Source organism: Anabrus simplex, chromosome 6, assembly GCF_040414725.1.
Source record: "Anabrus simplex isolate iqAnaSimp1 chromosome 6, ASM4041472v1, whole genome shotgun sequence".
NCBI classification, from domain to species: domain Eukaryota; kingdom Metazoa; phylum Arthropoda; class Insecta; order Orthoptera; family Tettigoniidae; genus Anabrus; species Anabrus simplex.
Window position 1 is genome coordinate 309212753 of NC_090270.1, and position 9896 is coordinate 309222648.

Genomic DNA, 9896 nt, shown 5'->3' on the forward strand with positions numbered 1-9896 from the left:
AACCACAGAACGCCTTACAACTTGCTTGCTGGCCACGGTCTGAAAGCCCTTGCCATTTTCTTGAAAATAGGAAAGCAAAATGTTTACAGCCAAAATAATAAAGATAACATTGTTCAACTGAATATCACACCACATAAGTTCGACTTCCCTACATTTGGACATCTCTGTATGTAATCATTTACATAGTAAAAATGGCGTGTGGCTTTTCATGCCGGGAGTGTCCGAGGAAAAGTTCGGCTCGCCAGATGCAGGTCTTTTGATGTGACTCCCATAGGCGACCTGCGCGTCATGATGAGGATGAAATGATGATGAAGACGACACATACACCCAGCCCCCGTGACAGCGAAATCAACCAATTAAGGTTAAAATTCCCGACCCTGCCGGGAATCGAACCCGGGACCCCTGTGACCAAAGGCCAGTACGCTTACCATTTAGCCATGGAGCCGGACATTTACATAGTGAAATAACGTTAATGTTTTCAAAAAGGCGGCGGCGCGGCGCCTTAGAGCCTTTAATGCACGAACCGCCACTGCTGCTAATTACTACTCAGTACCGAATCAAACTACTGTATGTGCTTCCAAGTTTGACAATATTTTGGTGCGTGCAACCATATTTCAACTGATACTCACAGGATAGGAACCGTATAAGTGATTCATTGATAGCGTATGGCTTTTAGTTCCGGAAATGTCCGTGGACATGTTCGGCTCGCCAAGTGCACGTTTTTGATTGACGCCGGTAGACGACCAGCGCGTCGTGATGAGGATGAAGTGATGATGAGGACGACTTATACACCCAGCCCCCGTGCCAGCGAAATTAACCAGTGATGGTTAAAATTCTCGACCCTGCCGGGAGTCGAACCCTGGAACCCTGTGACCAAAGGTCAGCACGCTAACCACTTAGCTATGGAGCCGGCCAATCGTATAACGGTTGCATGAAAGAAACTGCGGTCTCTTACTTTGGCCCTGGTGAAAATTTCGAACACGACGGCGAATATATCTGTGGCTTGGTTCTAAAAGGGCCAACGTCAAGAAACCTGTTTTTGAGCTCTGAGCATTTGAAGTTTTGCTTATAGTTTTCCAATTGTTTTTTCAACAACTAACTTTAAATAACTTTATACTTTCTTTGTGGAAGTCACCTTATTAAACGCTAATTTTTTCTATCATATTCTTTAAAAATTGCCAGGTCTCTAATCTTTATTGGTAATCTAACATTGTTGGCAAGGGCTTATTTAATTAAACGTTAGTACCTAACAGAGACATTGGCCCTTTTAACATGTTGCAAGCCAGGATAAAACGCGTTTGTATCAGTTAATATCTCAATGTCGATAAAAAATGGCATTGGTCCTTTTAGAGCCAAGCCACAGATATCACCCCTGAGAACTCTTGTAGTCTTATTACTTGAAGTATCTTTGTATATGACCGATGCTTCAAAAGTTTGGAAACCTCTGTCTAGTGTCTTATTCAATTTTTGGCCGTTGGAGAACTAGACAGAATCTACGTCCATTGGAAGGGATCACTGATCAGGCGCTTGGCCTGCAGCTTGCTTCTGCTAGGGAAGTCGGTTAATTTTCTTCCCTCGACCAGCCAAAATAACCTTGCTAATTTCTGACGAGGCCTGCTTCGCTTAATGTCGGAGATCCCACAGATCCCTCAGTTTCAACGCGCCTACACATTTGGAATGATCAGAAACATATTAAATAATACACCCACCAATGACACTCATACGTCATACGTTATTAATTAAAAAGTCACCGGGCGAGTTGGCCGTGCGTGTAGAGGCGCGCGGCTGTGAGCTTGCATCCGGGAGATAGTAGGTTCGAATCCCACTATCGGCAGCCCTGAAAATGGTTTTCCGTGGTTTCCCATTTTCACACCAGGCAAATGCTGGGGCTGTACCTTAATTAAGGCCACGGCCGCTTCCTTCCAACTCCTAGGCCTTTCCTATCCCATCGTCGCCATAAGACCTTTCTGTGTCGGTGCGACGTAAAGCCCATAGCAAAAAAACATTAAAAAGTCCACCTCTGTGTCGGTGCGACGTAAAGCAACTAGCAAAAAAAAAAAGAAAAAAGAAAGGGCCACCGAGCTCGATAGCTGGAGTCGCTTAAGTGCGCCCAGTATCCAGTAATCGGGAGATAGACTGTCGGCAGCCCTGAAGATTGTTTTCCGTGGTTTCCAATTTTCACACCTGGAAAATGTCGGGACTGTAGCTTAATTAAGGCCATGACCGCTTCATTCCAATTCCTAGGCCTTTCCTATCCCATCGTCGCCATAAGATCTATTTGTGTCGGTGCGACGTAAAACAAATAACAAATGCTAATGAACACTATGTTATAAATTAATAAATAAATAAATTACTAAAAGTGGAGGGAAATACTTACTTCTGAGACACCAGTTTGAGTTGTTTTTATCAAGGTACAGAGGAGCAACTATAGACAAGTAGCATCGTTCACGATTTCTCACCAAGAAGCTCACGGTTGGCATCTCGACCGAGACACGCGGAAGAGCAGTTAAAATTCCACGTAACACAGAATGTCCCGTAAATGTGATCACAAAAATTTCACAGACATACACACATAAAGAAAAACTCTTTATTATATTTATCTTATTAAAATATGTTAAAATCACGTCAACTACCTGGACTCGAACGCTTCGCCTACACTCGCTCACACTTGCGTCTTCACACCGCTCCATTGGCCACCTGTCTCCCCTGTTCAGGCCAGTAGATGTCCAAATACTTAGTATAGTTTAAGTTGATTTTGAAACACTTTAAATAGTCATGCTTGAAGATTGTACCGGGAGGTACACCCCTACGCCGCACATTTAAATCTTGCGCCAATAAGAACTCCTCTACAAGAGAAAAACTGAACTTGGAACTAGACCTACTTAAACTTTTACTCAGAAGATGTCACCACCTTAATTTTGTGATTATAAAGTTTTGTTTACCATTTACCAAGAAGTTTGGACTTTCTGCAAAAGATGTCACTACAAAAACTATGATCATGCACCTGGTGCGAAGTGAAGGAACTTTATGAAGAAATTTTTTATTCATAAGTTTTTTCTTTACTAAATTATGTTCATTCATTTTTGGGTTGGCAATATTGATCTTTTCTATCCGCCAGTTTTGAATTCAGCCAATCCCTAATTTCTGTAATTAATTTTCGGCCTATCACAGGCTTCTTCTTCGATTTGGTGTGTAACTTTACGCTAGCCAATAAAATTGAGAGGGTGTGGCTAATTTATTCATGAAAGGTCTCGAACTTTCCCAAGGGTTTATAAACTGCGGATTTTGACGTCTCTGAGCCATTTGATCAACATCTAACTGAGTGTGTGTATGTGAAGCTGGAGGCGGGAGGTGCCTCTCATCAGGCAGCAGTTCTTCAGCAAGGTAACGGCCGTTTAACTTCCTTATTTCTTGCTAGCTCCGCAGTTTAACCCGAGGGATAGGTCCGAAACTTTAATATGTAACCTTCTTCTCTAAAATGTAAGTTCTGCCGGCTAATGTGAAAATTTCATAAAATCTACAACTGTAATTCGGGGATAGAGAGTGATTTACCCTCTCGAGCTCCCCTTTATATTGGTTTGAGGTGACTACGTTTTGTAACTGGTTTTCTTCCTTTCAGTAATGTCTTAAATTATTCTTATACGAGTCATCTCCATAGTTTGGGAATAGCCCCTGTTTCATCGGCCTAGTGCCTGTTAGGTTTTAAGAATGCATATTTAGGAGTGCAAGTTCACGCCTCCATTCAACTTGGTGTTTCGGGCCATTTACTTAACCTGTTCGTTTCCTGCTAAGGCCCCAATAGGTTGGGTACGAGATACCCCCGTTTCATTTGTATAAGTTGTGCCTTGATGGCAAGTAATTGTAAGGTTCTGATATTGCCTTAAATAGGCTTGGAAAAAAACTGAGAGCGGGTCAGCCCTTTTCTTGTGTTGTGAAAGTGCCTCTGGGAGGCTTCATGTTAAAAATTGGGAGCAAGTGCTCCATGTATTGAGGGGTGTTCTGCCCTTGCATAAAATGGTGATCTTTGTAAAGCTAAGTGTGTAGCTCAGGAATTGTTAAGTGCGAACTTGAAGCCCAAGTTCTGTTGACACCATCAATCTTGTCCTTTCTAGACTTGGTTTTGCTACCGGTACCTGTGACCTTGTTACTTGTTGGTTTTGTTTTAAAAGAGAAAAGAAAATATAACCTGTGTTAAAATTTTAAATTAACTTTGATTTTGTAGTTAGACCCATTCACCCCGGCACATTCTTCAACCTCTTTCTGCTCCACGGGTATCCCCGTAACAAAGATGAAAAATATAGACTTTCCGGACAATGCGGGGACAATATTTTGCCACAGCAAGTGTTTACCAGTGGACTGAACAGTTCAAAATGGATCGCACGGGCGTGAACGATGAGGAGCGATCCGAGCGTCCATCTGCAGCCACAACTGATGCCTTTATTGAACAAGTCCGTGATATGATCCTGAATAACAGACGAGTGACTGTTCTATGAATTTCCACTCCTGTTACACCCTGAGACCACTAAAACAGGTTACGGAACGCTATACGTCTTTGGCGCAAACAGAGAGTGTTGCGGTCATCTTTACGTCGCAACAGCGCAAGGTGTACTGATCTGATAACGCTGAAATCTACCTCAAACATAGACAACGGCGCCATCTAGCGGCTGATGAGCACACAACGCCATAGAGCCAACCTAAAGACAACTAGAGCAAAATTGCTGATACTTTTTGATTTGTCCTCGTATATTTGGTTCTTCTTGGACTACGAACATGTTCATATTTCATTCATATTGAAGCATTTGAAATTTAAATAAACAAGATAACTAGAGCTCGGATTTTCAAGTGGTAATAGGTTAGAATGCAAAGTAATCTGGTTCGTAGGAAATGTCATGCAACCCTTTCTTCCATAATGTAGCAAGGGTAACATAAATTACAGGAATTCTATAGGCTGTTCCCCTAATGTCTATGCAAATCTCAAACCATAACCGTTGTACAGGGTAGACTATACTTGTTAATCATTTCAGTAACTTTGCATTCTAACTTATGAGTACCTAAAAATCCGGAATCTAAATATAACAACGTTTGAAACATGGATCACTTTGACAAGTAAACAATTGTTCTTCATAACCGCAAAGAAAACCAACCTTATTTACTGTAAACTTGCCTCACTGGTAGATTACATCATTCCTCGCTCTCATACAGGCTTGAGGGACAGGAAGTGAAGTAATTTTTGTTTTTCTACGAAGCTTCTGGGTGGAATCGCTCGTTAACTTCGATAATCTGCAGCCATTTTCCTTCGGTGTTTTGTTCTCTCTTGCAAAGAGAAATCCGTATGAACCAGCTTACGCTATGATAACTTGAGGATAACACTTCCTCTTCGTTCGCGCTTGCACAAGATAAAATTTAGTATTTAGTTTCATATTATACAAGTGTGTTAAAATATACAATTTTAGTTCTTGGATATGTGACCATCCATATAAAAAAATAATTAAGTTTAAAGAGGAGCGTTTATTGTATATCGCGCAACTCATTAACGTACTTCAAAGTTTGAGACTGATATCCTGCTTGCTGAGCTACCGTATGTAACATTCCCCCAGAACTCTACATGCTTCTTCATTTACCTTTGTCGTGGTATTCTGCATCGCTACCATACTACCAATCCGCTCTTCGCTCAACGCGTCATCGTCACGTCACCAGTACGTCATCTGCCGACTTTCTCGAATATTTTCGTAAGTCTCCAGAATCTTTCACATGCCCTGCATATTCTGAGGCTTGCTGGGACTTAGTTTCCCATAACTCTTTGAGTGCTATGATTGACGAGTGCATAAGTTACAGCTAGTTTTAGACTCGAAGCATCACGATGTCTCACTCTTGGAACGTTAAATGCAACATTCTCCGTCAATGTGTTTCAGAATGTTAGAAACGCGCGGGTGTGAGCTTGCTTCCGGGAGATAGTGCGTTCGAACCCCACTGTCGGCAGCCCTGAAGATGGTTTTCCGTGGTTTCGCATTTTCACACCAGACAAATGCTGGGGCTCTGCCTTAATTAAGGCCACGGCCGCTTCCTTCCAACTCATAGGCCTTTCCTATCCCATGTCGTCAAAAGACCTATCTATGTTGGTGCGACGTAAAGCCACTAGCCTTTCAGACTCTTGCATTACGTGGTGACAGTTCTCTAAATATTCTGCCTTTTTTCTTTGCTCGTCGAAGTCCCGTTTCCCATCCCTGCCAGTGATCCCCCTTTCCATCCTCAGTATAGGGCTCTTCTCATTTTTAGGTGCTTTATATCTTGCAATTGTTCTCGGGGATCTCATTTAATCTGGAATGTGTTTATTGTAATCAAAGTTTTGTGGCCAGTTCTAGTTACTGATCTGTCATACTATTCTCAAGTCCTAATTGAGGTTGTAGAGGTTGTATTGCTACGCTAGTTTATCGGTCCTTTTCCTTGTTGTTTGCGATTCGTTTATTTAAAATAAAATTATTAATGACCTTGCTATGGTCCGTAGATGGAGATTGGGTCTCGGCCCATAGGTGGTCACGGCTGGTCCGTGGTCCAACAGCTCTGCACTCTGACCGGCCCTCCGAGCAGAGGAGGGATGGTCACGGCTCTACCGTGGCTCAACGCCTCTGCATTTGGGAGACGGGACAGGGCTGTACCTCGTGGGTCACACTAGGCTGGTTGCCAGCCGCTGGTGATCAGCGGCTGGCAACCCGGTCACACACACCCAGCAAGCAGCGGCTGGCAACCCGGTCACACACACCCAGCAAGCAGCAGCTTTTTAGTTCTAGTTAGCATGTCGTCCGTGGGTCCACGTAAACGAGAAATTAGGAGGTTATTAAGGATGGCTGCGACGGAGCTTTGTTTGGAAATGCTTCGTCACCGCATGGAGAGACGATGGTGGAGTAGACCTTGGATTCAAAGAAGGGAAGAGTTAGGAGCATCTTCAAGACTTTTCCAGGAATTAAAAGAAGGGGGCCCAGAAACATACAGAAATGTTTTACGAATGTCACCTTCTAAATTCCAAGAGTTGCTGGAATTAGTAGAAACGCTGATTAAAAAACAAGATACTAAAATGAGAGAGGCGATTCCATGTAAAATAAAACTGGAAATTACCTTACGGTATCTCGCAACTGGAGATAGTTTTAGATCTCTGGCTTTGTTGTTTAGAGTGCCGCACAATTCAATCTCTGTGTTTTTACCTGAAGTTCTTGCTGCTATTTTTGAAGTTCTCCAACCATTTATGAAGGTAAGCATGATTAAGTTTTTATTCAGCCTTAAGTTATCAGTATTTTTAACAATAATATCCTGTCGGTAATTTTTTTATTGTAATAGCTGTTGGATACGCTAAGCATAGCTTCTAATTATGATCTTCACTTTTTATGGACAAACATCATTACAAGTACGGTATTAACTAAATTTGTACAACATATTTTATTAACTGATATTATTTATTTATTTTGCGCTGCTTGCGTTTAACTTTAACACCTAACTTTTCATAAACTAAAAATACAGTAGAATTAGAATACATACAACTAATATTAAACAATAGTAATGGAAAGAGTATTGTAAAACTATTTGTTAAATAAGAATATGCACTAGAAATAATTGTATATTATTTAGAATTTAAAACATGTTGATAAATGAAATGTTACACACGAGAAATGAAATATTTGGAACGAAATGCAATATTTAATATAATGTGGGCAGCGATTTGTGTTCTTATTGGCATCTAAGCATCGTGTTCTAAAGGGCAGATGCCAACCAATGATTTGGAGAGCACATCTAAACCATGTGGAGGTTGTTCCTCGTCCAAGCATGTTTTATCAGATAGTTCAGAGTATATCTGATCGAATTCATTATTGGAAGTGCTCTTTGAAAGACTTGTGTCATCAACGTCATAATGGCAAACACTTTGTGATAGTGGTTCACTGTTGTTGAAATTTAAAGATGCGAGTCTCTCTTCAGTGATGAGGTTGTGAAACTTGCTTTGAAGTATAATGAAACTTCTGAGAGGGAGCTCTCGCATCTGGGATGCACTATGCTTAGCAAATTTGTCATATTGGTCTTCTGTGTCATTAGTGGTTAATTCTGCGATTGATTGCAATTTATTTACTGCACTTTCAAATCTAGTCGGTTTGCGTCTTTTAAACTCCTTTGCGCGTTGTGGTGGATCCGTGTTTGTGGCTGGACGCTTTGTCGATGACGAAGGTGTAGTAGACGCAGACTGTACAGGTGATTCCACTACTTGTGATGCTCCCTGTTCAGCCATATTCACAGTGTCACTGTGTGAATATCGTTCACTTTCACACATCGATCGCTGCGGTATATCCTGAAAACAATATACACCTACAATAATTTCTCAATTAAATAATTGAAAGTAATTATTTGTAGACCTATGGTTATGCACAGGATTATCAGAGTGCAAGTAAATATGACTTTTGTTTAAAATATATTTAACACTCTGGTTTGAATGCCTAACGGTAGGTCTGCAAAGAAATTCATAATAAATATTACAATTAGTAGGCTAGTTGAGTGTATAATTTTCATTATCCATTAATATTATACTTTACTTTCAGGTAGCTGACACAAGTAGGCAGTGGAATGAGATTCAAAAAGGATTCGAATATAAATGGAACTTTCCTAACTGTTGCGGTGCTTTGGATGGAAAACATATTAGAATTAAACGGCCTCGTAATTCAACATCATCGTTTTTCAACTACAAGGGAACCTATAGTATTATATTGTTTGCCGTGGTAGATGCGGACTATTGTTTCAGGTATATAGATGTTGGACATGATGGCAGAGCCAATGACAGCACGGTATTTAAGAACTCTACGTTAAAGATAGCCCTTGAGAAAAATTTTCTTAATTGGCCAAACGGAGGACTTTGTGTAGCAGATGATGCCTTCTGCCTGACACCATATTGTTTGAAACCATTTTCACACAGAGGACTAACAGTACAAGAGAGAGTCTTTAATTATCGTTTATCCAGGGCAAGGCGCGTTGCTGAAAATGCATTTGGCATTTAGCAGCTAGGTTTCGCGTTTTTAACATGCCTATACCACTCAACGTGGGCACAATAGAAACTCTAGTGAAATCAGCTTGTGCTATCCACAACTGGCTCAGGCAGACCTCTTCTAGAACATATTTCCCTTCAGGTTCAGTGGATGATGAAGACTTAAACACAGGTGTGATAACTCCAGGAGCTTGGCGTATTGTATCGACTTTCATGTCCCCGGTAGACCGTTTCTATTCATCAAATAATTGTGGTCGCGCTGGGGAGCAGGTACGGAAATGGTACATGCATCAGTTCATGACAACTTTATCTGTTCCGTGGCAGATGACATCAATTGGTATGAAACCAGATGACAATTCCGTAGTATAAAACTGTCTAACACGAAAAACTTGAAAACTGGCAAATAAACTGTTCGTTGAATATCTTTGAGGTTTATTTTAATAATTAATTTCAGATTTTTATTCATTTATTAATAGATATAAATGACAATAAGTCCCCCTACCCAATTAATGTAATAACATGTGTATGTTAATGACAGTCTAATAAAACTCTAATAATATTAACATATTGGAATCATAATTTACTTACTTATCATATTAGGAGAAGATTCTCCGCCACTGACAGCTCTATGTCAGAATACCTCTGCTGCTGAAAACCACACAAGCTTTGGCTTGTAAACTTCGATTGCACCAGCGCCACGTTTTCTTGATTTATTTATCATTGCAAGTTCTTTTCTATAGGTGTCCCGTCAACTTTTAATCTTCTTCTTAACTGAGTCAAGAGTAGCAGGCATCGCAGCATCCTTTAGGTTTTGTAACAGCTAATTGTAAGCTTCCTCTTTCACATTCCTATTAAGATATTCCTTGGACGAAACGTCCCA

At 40.8% G+C, this 9896-nt stretch overlaps 1 pseudogene; it reads left to right on the top strand.

Moving 5' to 3' along the window:
* Nucleotides 1–6793: 6793 nt before the first annotated feature.
* On the top strand, nt 6794–9385 carry LOC136875998 (uncharacterized; annotated as a pseudogene).
* Nucleotides 9386–9896: the final 511 nt, after the last annotated feature.